The 13700-nt window shown below is 39.5% G+C and overlaps 1 protein-coding gene across 8 annotated transcripts in view; it reads right to left on the bottom strand.

Annotated features, from left to right (window-relative positions):
• The window catches only part of haf (hattifattener), a 54261-nt gene extending 46951 nt beyond the window's left edge, over positions 1 to 7310 (bottom strand). For 4 of the 8 annotated variants that reach the window (NM_001369974.1, NM_001369975.1, NM_001369976.1 and 1 more), the window contains exons 1-2: positions 7234 to 7310; positions 5524 to 5606 (exon numbers count right to left, since the gene is read on the bottom strand). The gene's annotated coding sequence lies outside the window, so the exon portion shown is untranslated. Of the gene's footprint in view, positions 1 to 5523; positions 6116 to 6685 lie in introns of all 8 variants that reach the window. The other 4 variants (NM_134763.2, NM_001298635.1, NM_001272945.2 and 1 more) reach the window with 3 other exon arrangements.
• Between the last annotated feature and the right edge of the window lie 6390 nt (positions 7311 to 13700).

Genomic DNA, 13700 nt, shown 5'->3' with positions numbered 1-13700 from the left:
GTACGTCGTCCCGCAAAAAGCTAAGGGAAAACCATTTAACCCCGCTTCGTAGGCAAAGGCACGAATTGCAATTTGTTTCAAGTGTCCTGGCGGCAGGACAAAGTTTCTCCTTATGCTTTTGTGTGTCCTTGGAGGAAGTGGGTGGGCAAACTGGGGGTAAAACTATCTGCTAACTGTGATTTTTGTGCCTCAAAAAGTTGCAATTTGTCTTTTTACCTTTGCTCTATCGCCGCCTTTGTTGCACTTCCTTATTTCTTGTTCTACTTTTACTTTTTCTTTTTTCGGTTTTCTTGTATTCCTGTTGAAAAATAAATTGAATTGTAAGTTGAAAGTTTTGCCATATGGATTGCTGCTGGCCCCTCTTCAATTTGTGGGTTTTCTTTCTCGTTTTATTTGGAAATTAATTAAGTGTATGCAGTCAGCATAACGGTTGCTCCCAAGAACCGTAACAATTTCCCCATCACCATCACCATTTTCATTTTCATTCTGATCTATTGATACAGAACGTCAATTTTAGCTTTTATTTAGTTTCTTTTGGGGATTACCCGAATGGAATGAATTAAAATAATGCAAATGAGCCACAATACAAACAGTGTGGCTGGAAACCAGAAGGCAGATACCAGATAACAAAGCTACAAAGTTTTTCATTTGGCTCTCTTCTTGTTTCCCACATTTCGTTTCTTCACCTCGATGAAGGAAAATTCCCTGCAGCATTCTAGATGGATGGTCGGATAAATGGACTATGCAGCTGCACTTTTCGGGAAGAGTGACTTTTGAAGTCGCCACCGGCGACAGAGTTTTCTTTTAATGAGTGGAGGAGTGGTTTGGAATATGCTAAAAAGAAAACATTTTCAGTGAGGGCGAAACACAACAGTGTTTTTTTGAATATAAAAAATAAAGGAAACCATTAAGAAGATAATAACTCGGATGGTCGAAAATAAATATAGTTTTAGCTTACTCCACTATAAAACATTTATTAAACTTTTGTTATAAACGCTTTCCTTCAGATGTGAGATGCTCCTTTTATTTTAGTTCATATAAGAAATCATTGCTTATTCGACTTTAATGGGTTTAAGTATACAATTCACAAGCATTTAAGATTTATTTAGGTAAAATTACCGTTTAGTTCGGCATTATAGTGGTAGTAGCAATAAAAGTTTCAATTTCGCTCGAAAAATAATAAAAAAAATAAGTTAAATCGTTCGTTTGTTTTGGCTTTATAGTTCAGGCATAAAAACGTAATTTCCTCCGCGTTCTGTTCACATATAAAATATATATTTCTGCACGGGACTAAACCGAAATTGAACTGAAATCTAAAGCAACCCAAACACAGATCGCTTAAAAAACCCTGGGTGCTGAAAAAAGCATCCAGACAACTAGGAGCAGAGGCAGATGCGAAACTGCCAACAGTTTTTCCCGAATAAAAGAGCGAAAATTCCATGGCGACTGAAAATGCATTTTTCTATCGCATTTCCTGCCCCAGCGTGAAGCATAAAATAACAGCAAAGCAACATAAACACGTGCCAGCCCAGTCTAATGTCGGCTATTTCCTGTTGGCCAAAACCGTAGGCCAAAAAAGGCGATATAATAGGAAAAGGCAGAAAAAAACAGGCATGCATAAAAGCAAGCGTCACCGGAAGCAGTAAAAGAAGCGTGGAACGCGACAGTGAGAAGTTGGTCAGGGATATTCTGGACCCAAGTTGGGGTCTTTTCCCGACAGCTTCCACCTCTCCTGCCACTTTTCCACTTTCCAAACCGCCACCAAGTGGTGGGCGCTGCCAGGAAATGAGGGCACAAAAAAGGCCGCAGAATAAAGGAAGACAGCTGCTGGAATGGCCAAGGGAATACCCTTTACAGTGGCAAAAAAAAACAATCTACTGATGGGTAAGTCTTTCCCTGCAAGTTCGAAGATTCCAAGTAACAATTATAATAAAGAAGTAAAAGACAGCATTAAGATCTCAGGGATCTTAACTAAGATAAGTACCTTAAATAATTGCCTAAAATCTGAAAAAGCAGAATCGCTAGACAGCCTCAGAAAAAGGTAGATATGATATATACCAACAAACAGTAGAAATACACAACAGCTAAGGCCAAAGCCACACTTGGTAACAAACAAACAAAAAAAAAAAAAACAGGTGGTTAGAAAGGGAAAGAAAAATATGTTAATAAACTCTGGGGGATGGGGGTTAGGCATAACATAACGTGATAAACGCTGGATGAATGACCTCTCTCTTTATATAGCACTCTTCTTTTTTTCCTCCTGCCAACTACATTTGAGTCAAAAACAGATGACGGCGATGGATCTTAAAGGCAAACAGAGGAAAACATTTTTAGCTATCTTATCATCTTCATCTTCAAATGTAGTCTTAAATAAAAGAAACTAATGGTTTGAGGTGGCTTCTCCCAGACAATGAAGCAAGTAATAGTTAGTATCTATAGTAAAGCAATGTAGAACTTTAATATAAATTTCCCCCAGTGTAGACCAGCATTATTATGCAGCTGCAGACTCGAAAAGTTTTTGCCACTGGCCATCCTTCTAATAGGCCAACAAAAATCTCAGCTGGATAATGATGCACTGACAACTGCAACTGCATGCTGCGTGTCCTGCCATCTCAGTCGCTCGCCCAGTTGCTGTCTCTTTCACTCTGCCGCTTGCCGTCTCTTTCTCTGTTTGTGGCAGTTACTTAGTTATGCATGCCTCTTCTCCACCACATCTTTTTGTTAGTTTGTCTGCATTGCTTCTTTCGAGTTCATTGCCGCGACTCATTCTTATTTTCTTCTACACGTATATCTCTCTCAAACATTTTCCATTCGCTTCTGAGTGGCAGCATAGTCATTATTATCATAATGAACACTGGGATCATTATCACCTCAATGTGGGCCCTGTCTTCTTGGCTCACTCGACGACTACCCTTCAGCTTGTGTTCATTAGCCCAGTAAGCCCCACTCCTCGATCATAATTCAATTATCTGCGAGGGAACCCCTCTGACAGTGGGAAGAATCCGAGGAAGTGGTTGTGCGGCTTTGATGGCCCAAACACCAAGTTGGCCAAAGGAAATGGTTTACGACTTTTGGGGGAAACAGCTTGACTCGCAGATAGGTGGATTGTTAGGTTCTTGGAGTGCTGCGGAGCCATATGATGGATGGTTGGAAATTAAAGTGCTCAAAGAAATAAAGAAAGCTATTACACTGCTTAAGTTACAACTATAAATTACTACTGATTCAACAGTACTTAAAGAGCATGCTGTTGTGGGATCACTCTCCGGCGTAAGTGAGTTATTACCAATAAACTATGATTCTTGAATCATCATCAAATATAAAATTATAGAATAAGTTTCAAGGAGCAAGTGTATGCGTTTAATTGGTTTTCCGCTCAACCAGCTATCCAAACCAAGCATAAAGAAGTGATCTATAGACTTTATAAAGAAATAAAATAATTACCGAGCAATCAAAAATAATTCAACCATTAATTGCTATATCAACCACTGTACCTGCGGAATATGATGGTACAGGTGGTGTTAGGCCGTCTTCATCAGTCAGGCACCCAGTTTCCTAGAAACCATAATTTGCACGCTTTCTTCTCAAAACCCAGACACGAGTCTCCAAATCCCCCGCTCTCCGCGCGCCTTTCTCGAATTCTTGGCCGCGTCTCTAACACATTTTCTAAATATTTTCGAGTTCACGATCAAGATCAACGAAAGAGAATACAAACTCGATTGCCGCTAATAAAGCCGCCGAAGATGCTGTGAGAAATAAGGCGGAAATGGGGGCCTTGCCTCTCTTCAATATAATGTATATACATATATATATATATATATATATATATATATATATATATATTTATATATATATTAGCCCCCTTCTTGGAAACGCACCAGCATTTGACTTTCATTTCTTCCTACAGTTAGACACTTTTATTGTGTTTCACATTACTTTTGTCTGTGCGAGTTTGTTTGCCATGCGTTTTGTTACTCGCTGTTTGTGTTTTTGTTTACTCGGACTTTTCCTGAATTTCTTTTTCGAGCGCAGATAACCATTTCTATGAGCAAAGTGCGATATTTCACAAGAGTCTCGCCGGAATCGAGTTGACTACACCAATACGTTGTACTTCTGAAGGAGTGTTTTTCTTTTTGCGAACTCGTTGTTCTTTTGTTTTGCGTATTTTTTGGCATTACTTCTGCTGCTTTTTGCAACTTTTCCCGGTTATTTTTACTTTGCAACTTCACGCAGAGTTTCCACCAAGGTCAGTGGCTCGGGAGCAGGGGGGGCCAAATTGCATTTGCAGAATCCAAATAATGATAAATCATTGCTGTGCATATTCCGATTTATTTCATACTTTTATGGATGATACTGTGGAAACCCCCCTGGAAAAACCTCCGACTACGTCCCTTTGTGCCAAAATAGTTCTGTGTGTGTTTCATGGTGAATTTGTTTAGTACCAACAAAAGCAAATATAAATTGCCATAGATTAAAGTTGCAATCGTGACTGGGGTAAGCTGCAGAATGGAGAAATATCAGTGGAAAATGGCTCCGGCGAGCAGAGAATCAAATTTGGTCTCAAATTACTCAAAGACAACTTTCAATTGAGATAATAGAACCTGATTTGCATTAAAATTAATGGTAGAAGGCAGCACACGGATCACTTCGACTTGTGTAAACCATTTCTCCAAATTGGAGGAGAAATGTTTGTTAATTTGACGTCACACACGAACTAATAAAATTACTGAAAATATATATTTAATTATTGAATCAGAGGGCAGTGTTGTATTTTTGTATTTTCATTACCAAGATTTCGCTTTGCCCGTTTTTTTTCCTCGACAAAACCAAACTCAATTTTCATCAAGTGAAAAAACCTTTTCGGAATTAAATTAAGCTCTTAACACTGCGTGGAAATCGAAACAATGTGCCACGCTGGGCTCGGCTTTTCTTTCTTTCCCCATTTTCACGCAGTCGAGACTCGGTCCCATTTCCTCTCGGAGATTTTGGTGGAAACTCGCCGGGCAGACACTTGTGCATATTAATTGCTTATTGAGCAGGCTTCTCTGCCATCCGAAGTGAAACGAAAAACCACCGCCGCGGGAAAGAATTGTTTGGGAAAATCCTCGTGCATGAGGAAAGCCTTTTTTATTATTCTTTATCAGTTTCAATCACTGTATCGCAACTGGAACTAATAAACAGTGGGCACTCGCAAAGTCAAATTTGTGGCTAGAAGAGGTTAGTTATTGCGCTGTTGTGATAATTTCGTTTGCTGATATTGGTTTTTTACGACAACAAAGGAAATTGATATAGTTTTGGATATACATATATAAAAATATTTTTTAACCATTCAAAGTTACTAGATAAATTGTTATTTTATAAGTGAAATAATACAGAATTGATGTTACTTGAGGTATCACTGTACTGGCCTCCGTTTTTCAGTTGTTGCCTTTATTCATTCACTTCGCCATACTCGCCCCCCGCAATTCCTCATTCCCTCACCCAGGCATTCATTCATTCATTCATTCGTGCAAGTCTCCTTCTCACCTGTTTGTTTTGTTGTTTTTGTTGCTGTTGTTCCTGGTCCTGTCTCCCTCCCTCGCAGTCGTCCCGTCTCCCTTGTTCGCGTGCTGAAACAAGCGTTTTCCGGCCAAAAGGTAGATATTCTTATATTTTGTTGTTTTTTGGGGTGTCAGAGGTCGCGGGTTCGGTGGTTCGGGGCCCTTTGTTGCAGCCACTTGTGCGCCTCTCCCTCGATATTTTCCGTTTTTTTTTTTTTTGTTTGCTCGTCACTTGGCCCTTTACTGGTTGACAAAACGCCAAACGCTTGAAATTCCTTTATATCCGTTTTTATTTTCCCCCTTTTTTTATATTCGAATCTTTTTTTCAGTTAGCGCGCGGTTTTAAAATTTGGTTTATTTCCCTGTGTTTGGTCAAAATAAAAAAAAAAGAAGGAATAATGTAATGCTGTTACCGCTGCTGTTTGCTGTTTTTACTTTTGTTGTGTTGTTAACCTTTTCCGTTCTGTGCACGTGTTTGATTTTCCCTCTTGGCCATGTTGTTGCTGCTCTCGGCTTTGTGGCAACCTGTTTGCCATTGGAATGTTTTCGTGTGGTTTTCCCAAAGAACGAAAATTCGGCTGGAATGCCACGAGTAATAATTATGATTGCATTCGAAAATCTTTGTAATTTCCGGCCCAGTTTTTTGGCCTTTTATTTCTGAACACAATTATCGCATTTATCAAATCAAAGAAAATTCCTTGGTCATGGGGAAAATTTTAAATGCAAAGCGACCTCAATTATTTAAGTTTATATGAAAAGGTGAATTGATAAAATGTTATTATTACGAAATTGATTTTGAATTTCACCTATTTGATATATAATTTCAAAGTTAATTTTTAAATATGTGTTCTCGAAAAGTTTTTACTGTTTCCACGCTGCAAATCATTTTTCCAATTTACATTCAATTACGAAGAAGTATAAAACCGTTGTGCCACATAATTATATGCAAACATGCCGCAGAAATTATTACGATTTATTTACGTTTCGGGCAGAAGTATTTATCCAATTTTGCGCAACAATTTAAACAGCAAATAAACAAATCAATTAACGGCTTTCATACACTTTTGTTGGCATCAGAAGTCGGTCAATCTCTAAAGTCTGGCCATAAGTGTGTGCCTTAAATTTAATTAAGCCTTCTGCCGTCTTACCGCTTACTGGTTTGGTTTTCTTTCCCGCTTCTGGCTCCCCGACTTTTCTCGATTTACTCAAGATCCAAAGATGGAGAGACGAGGTGCGATGCCTTGGGTTCTCCGGCTTTCTAAACTAAACCCCAAAGATGCACGCTCCGCTGGCGCTGCCCACTCGAGAGCAACAACAACAACAACTACAACCAGCACGGCGACCAGATAGACCCGCCGCCTAACGGTAAACCAAATGAAAAGCTCTATTGATAGAGGCGCGCCACTTGGCCAAAGTCGCTTCTTGGCCAAATCCACACCATTCAGTATGGATGGAGTACATATAGCGCGGCGACGTCACAGCGCGCGTTCAGGAATTCTGGACCAGCTGGAAACCGTTGTTCGCCGTCGTCGCCAAATCAAAGCCAAAATAATACAGAACTGGTTTTCGAACAGGAATGATGTGTTTTCTTTTTCTTGGTGGCATAGAATGCATGCTCGCAAGTGCAAATGATAAGCGGAAAAGCATGCAGAAATCAACACAAACACAAGCAACACATAAGATCACACACACGCACTCTCGTGATTTTCCTCTGGCGATTTCCCGGAAAAACTCCGTCAACGTTCGTAGCGCTTGGGCCTTAACAGGTGACTGAAAGCCAAGAATCGGGGCTCTAAAATCGAGCTCCAGCCCATGTTAGCGCCTAACAGCGATGCCGAACGAAGCGAAAGCAGCGACGCAGCAGAGAAACTTCGGCTTTTGGAGTGTTAACCGGCTTTTAACCCTCTGCTAACTTGGCTAACTGGCATTGCTTGCATGCCAAGTTAATACTTAGTTATTTTCGGCTTTTTTTCGGGGGTGCATTAAACCCTTGCTTAAACTTCGTTTTTGCCTTGCTTCACTGGCCAGACATGCAGGCCAATTTATTGGCTTCCAATTAGCTAACTAAATTACCCAAGTGGTAATAGTTTGGGCAGAGGAAGCAAAACTGTACAAAATGAACGCAAACACTGTCATTAGCAAATAACTGTACGATTTATTCAGAAATTTGTAATATAAATGTCATTTGTAATTATTTACCAAAATGAACAGAATATTAAAAAAAATAATAATAAATAAATAAAAATAATATTTCTTAAGAAATAATTATTGATGCTTTTTGTGAGCTGCAACACAATAGACTTCTTTATTTTGTCAAATATCGTAGGTAACGTAACACTGTTAACTAACATAAACCACAAGCCAATATCGTAGACGTAACAGGCGACTGCAACAACCGGCTTGCGTTTTCAGAGCTGCTAAACCCGACAGTTAACAGAGACCACGCACCACAGAAACAAGATAAAAAGTAAAATCAACTGCAGACCGTAACTTACCCCCTGACCTATATATATGTATGCCAAACATCCTCATCCTCTCGGGGAATGAGCACCCACTAAAAAGGCAACAAAAAACAGGAACGACGCACCAAACTTTAAGCGCAACTAATTATGTGGGGGCAATATACGAGCAACTCTGCAGCTTTAAATAGTTGAGTGTTAAGAAAAGTCCCAGAAATACCTGAAATAATCCCCCAGTTCCCAGTTCCCAGTTACCGGATTCCAGTTACCAGCTGCCAGCTCGAGTTGGGCTTCAAAGATTTAGCAAGTTTCGGAGAATGTGCAAGTTATGCGAATGCGTTTCTCCATAAACTAAAGCCCACCGCCCTTACCGCCTCCTTTACACTTTCTTACTCGCAAACTTTTCAAATATGCCAATCCATAACTCGCAGTTTCCATGCATACAGGGATTTTTTACACGTCAGCATATCCTTAACATGCTGCATTATTGAAGAAAGATACTTATTTTATTTGAGAAAGTAATGTACCTTCTTTACATTTTGTATTTTTTTGATTTCAAAATAGAGTAGTCACTATGCTTCTTTGGGGCTTTCTTCTCTACTGCTGCTGTTATGCCTGGGATTATCTTATTTTGGCCTGAGTGAGTTGTGGCTGCCATTGAGTGGAGGCCTCAAGGCTGCATTTCGCTTTTTATTGTCTTTTTTGGCCTCTGCTCGCTTTTCGGGCTCATCTTTGCTTTCCGCTCCCTCGCAGTTGACGTGGCCTATTAGTAGCGATAAAAGTCGGAGGCGCTCGACAACAAAAGGATATCCGCCTGAAGGAGCAGCGCCTGCAGGAAATGCCAACAGCACGTGTGTGTTGCCGTCTCAGTTGCGTTTAGTCGCTCCCTCTCTTTCTGGGAAATTATGGCTGAAAAATTAGCGCATTAAATATGTATGTAAACGACTGGAGCGATATCTTAATATGGCAAACGTGACGGGGACGAAAACACTCACTCCCAAAGACCTAAATAATTTCCCTAATCTGCCAACATAAAGCTGATTTCATATTTACATTTCATATTTAATTGCGCAAATTGCTTACTCGAAATTTAAAGCCGGTCAGCTCTCAGTCTGCCATTAAAATTATCATTATACTTGCTATAATCAGGGAAATTTTCATATGTTAATTAGCCGGTGGATTATTTATTTAGCATCTAATCTAAAGCACAGGAGACAGGTTGATTTGATTTAGGTGCAAATACTCGTATTTATTTAGTCGGCATTTTGTCGTTTAAAAGCTGAATAATTTGGATAATTGATAATCGGATTTCAGCGTTGATTTAAATATTAAATATTTACACCAAGGCTGTTAGTTAGATAATTCATTATTTGGTGGAAGTGCAAAACGAAATTCACGGAAATCTGCAAAAGACCCAAGCGATATGCTATGATTTTTATTTTGTCATTAATATGCAAGGTAGATGTGGAAGTTTATTTTTCTCTCTAACGCTTTACCGCTTAGACCTTATTGAATTAATTTGTTGACACGCTTTTGATTCATACTTTTATTTGGAACTTTTAATTTCAACTTGCATAGCCTTAAAATCTAAAAAGAAAGTTGAACGTAAGTTCAGTATTTGTATCGATGGTTACATTTTTACTTGGCACTTTGGTTAGTTGGGATCCTATTCTTGTCTCCTTATCGTTGACTTTTTGGATCCATCGTTTTTAGTTCGTTTTTCTTCGATATTATATTTTTTCCTTTCCATTGTCTATCTTGGCTCGATTTCATGTATCTTGTCCTGCAGTTTTTTGTTCTTGCCTTTCATTTTTGACTTATGCATGTCGACAGTGGCATTTTCCATTTTCCCTCTTTTCTCTCCGTCCATCCATTTTAATTGGCATTTAACAAGTCTTTCTTTGTCCCTAATTTCATTCTACACTCTTTGACTCTTGAGAAAATCTAGAGAACATCCTTTTCATTGCACTTAACATTTCCCTGTTCATCTGGACCAGAATTCGAGCGCCACGCCTATTAATGACAACTCATTAGGCCCCGCTGTCCATAATCCCATCCTTTTATTTCCGAAAGGACAACCCAACCATCAAATAAAAGTCGGAAGAAAGAACATTCAGAAACCAAGGCTCATTCCAAGTCTTTGGACACGTACCATCGCATAATTACAACTTAATCGCTTGACAAACAAAGCAGACGCCACGCCCCCTCCCGCGCCCATGCCCTCATAAACAGCAATAACAACAATGGTGGAAAGTCGGGGCGGGGAGAATAATGCCTGTCCTAAGTTTTAAATGGCGACCCAAAGTCACTTTAAAGACTCCTCGGCTATTCAACTATGGACATGGCGCATCCCCTTCATTGTCACGCCTTAAATAGTTAATGGAGAGTCATGCCAGCCAGAGGGGAGATTTAGAAGTTCCTGTGTTTTTGGTGCTATTTTTGGGCGATTTTCTTCCTTAATATGGCTTATGACTTAAGCTTTAAGCTTACGGCTGAAAAATACGTTTTCCGCATATTTTAATTGTTGGAATGCAGTTAAATTTCCATTTTATGTATTTTAGAAAATACAATCGAATCGCCCCCTTTTGCGAAGGAGTTTGACATATCTTGCAAAAACTATTTCCATGTTAGGGGACCGTCCGCAACTCCCGCAAAATGAATATTTCATGACAATTAAATTGTTAACTCTGTCGAGCGGGGCGCAAAGGACCCGAAAACCGTTGTGCACTTAACATGCTGGGAATTCTACCCAACCACGCCCCTTTTCCCGCACTGCCACTCACAGCGTTGAAGCCCACAATAAGCTTACACCTATACCTGCTGAAATCCTCCATCCCAGTTCACCCCCTCAGCAGCCACCTGCCTCATGCAACATTCGCCCGAATAATGTTGCGGTCAATTTCATTATCCTGGACCATGTCCACAGCTACACTGAAAGAAATGGATAGGATCTAAGAAAGGCTATTTACAAATATAGCACTATAGGAAAGCCTATACAAATATACCTATGTTATGTGCTCGCTTACCTTTAACCTTTAAGTTTATAATATATTCCATAAGCTATTTTGCATAATTGCAAGTGTTTGCTTAATTGTTTTGTTTATTTTCCCCCTTTATATATTTATTTTCGTAACCAGTGTGCTTGTGCCAGCGAGCCTTAGCTTATTGGAATTACGCAAGGATTGGCGGCGCTTGAATGCAACGCATACAAATACGAGTATCCACGCGGGCCCAGATTGAGTTTTGGTCTGGCGACTCTGTTGTAGGATTAGTGCTGAAAACAGGAGGATCCTGACGCAGATGTAAGGACGTGCATGCATCACTTCATTAGGCATATCGATGTCATGCGCCGCACTGCTAACTGAGTGGCATGCATCAAGGTCCTGCCGCTGGGTTGCAGGATGCAGTAACGGATCCTTGCATTTACTGGCATCATTTGTCAGCGGGCACAAAGGAAAGACTTTGCAAATGAAAAACAGCCAGAGTCCTTTGGGAGCTGACCATTGTGAAGGGCTCGTTCGTTTAATGTGGTTATGTGGCCGCAAAACAAAAGCGAGTCACGATGATTGTGATTGATGCAGAAACCCAAAACTTCGCATTTTGGTGCATTCGAAGCACCCTCAACATTATAAATCTATTTGCCTTAACCAGCTTTATTAAATGCACTTTCACGTCTGTTTACTCCACTTCATGTTGTCACAGTTGAGGGCATAAAAATGTAAAACCATATTTGAACAGAGAACTTTTTAGCGCCATTTCCGCAGTAATTCTGATTTACCTCACATTTTCCCCGCCCACAAAACAGTTTGACATTTGCGTATATGACGTCCGGAATTTTCCGTTGAAATGCAAATATAATTAAACAAACCGCAAAAATATTCACACAGTAGTTGGCCATTAAAATTACACATTTTGCCAATTATATTTAGAAAGTGGACGGTAAATGGCTTAAAAAAATTGCCACAAATCCTGTCCAATTATTTATTTAAATGCATATTTATTTAATGTGTAGGCACACGTGCCTGCTTGTGTTTATGTTTGCGTGTACATATAAATTATTTCAAGTGACTTATTTATTAATTTTTGCAAATGACACAGGACGATTTGATTTCAATTTTCTGCTTGCCAGCTGCAAGAAAAAAACAGTGCGTTTCAAAACAATCCGACATTAATTTCCTAATTTATGTCCCTTTTTTTGGCTGCGAAAAGAAACATACGATCGAATATCATTATAATTGTGTCTTTAATTTCAGATTTGTTTGAAAAACTGGGAATATTACATAGCCTTACATTGCCGATATGCAGTGTACCACTTACATACAATTTAATTGATTTAAATGTTGGACACGCGATTTAAGTGACTTCGTTTTGCCTCATGTCAATTGAAATGAAAGCGAAACGCCTGTCGCAGGTAATGTATTTTATTTGTTCATAAATTATTGGTCCGCTTCTTTTTGTTCTTCGCTTTTCCTCGTCACATTTAATGCGAATATTATGAATAAACTGCAAGCCAACATGGCGTATACATAATTGAGCAATTGCGATGCAATATAAATACATTATGCAAAGCAACTGTCCAACTAAGTGGAGTGCGAATCAATTTGAATTTCAAACTAAATTGTAATTTAATTAGGTAATATTTTTCAATCAATGTTAAGTGGAGAGAGCGCGGTAAATTGAGTTGGGACACAGCGATGCTAATTGAAGCGAACTCCAAGTTACTCAAGTAACATTGAAGCAGGCAAAGTAGTCCGACAATAAGTGAAGTCGATTTGGAGGTCCGTTCGATTTTACCGAAAATAAACTACCTAAACCTACAGCTAACAATAATTTAAACTGGCTAATGGCCGGCATACAATTTGCCAAACAAAAAACCCTCTCATGAAAAGTGGGGCCACGAGCTTGGAACCCTTTGGCACATATTCCAAACAAAAGGTTGAACTAGAAATAGAAGCTGGGCTGAACAAAGTTGGGAGTGGAAAACAAAAGGCATGAAAAGGTGTAAGCCCCATCCAAGCAACCATATGTGGGTGAAAAAATGACACAGTGAGTTATGTATTTGGTTGGAAAATATTGTAAATATAAAGACAAATATATAAGCAACTTAATAATCAACCATAAAACATAGCTATATTCAAAGAATTTCAGCAACAAACCATCAGCGTATATTAATGTATGAATTAGGTCCCTTATAGCTGAGCCTTTCTGTATTTTCACACACTTTGTATCCCGGCGAACAATGAGGAACCAAATTTATCAAACATTCTGTGGCTGCCATTGTTCTACGAGTATTTGACCCAACACCCCGCAATACAAATTCGGCGAACTCATGCCGGATTCCACTCGGCTGTATCTTTATAGCCCCCAAATGCAGCCCGTCACTGTGCGTATCTATAATTGTCAACGAATGTTGCCCAATTCCGGAATTTGCATAGATTTTTACCGCAGTCATTATGGTATGATGAGCGGAATGATTATTTTTGTGGGCTGATGTGTGTGCTGAGCTCCTCGATGATGATTTCCATGTGTCATGGAAGCTGACAGGGCCGGCTGAGATCCGCTAATCGATTATGCAAAAGCAAAATGGAATTGAGTAAAACGCTGGCAAAGCACAAAGTAAGAGTGGAGGAATAAAAACGAAATCAAGGCAAAATTTGAACAGCAGCATGTGACGACTCATCGATGGATATTCGACAAAGAAACC

Source organism: Drosophila melanogaster, chromosome 2L (assembly GCF_000001215.4).
Source record: "Drosophila melanogaster chromosome 2L".
NCBI lineage: Eukaryota > Metazoa > Arthropoda > Insecta > Diptera > Drosophilidae > Drosophila > Drosophila melanogaster.
This window is presented reverse-complemented; position numbering and strand designations above follow the sequence as displayed.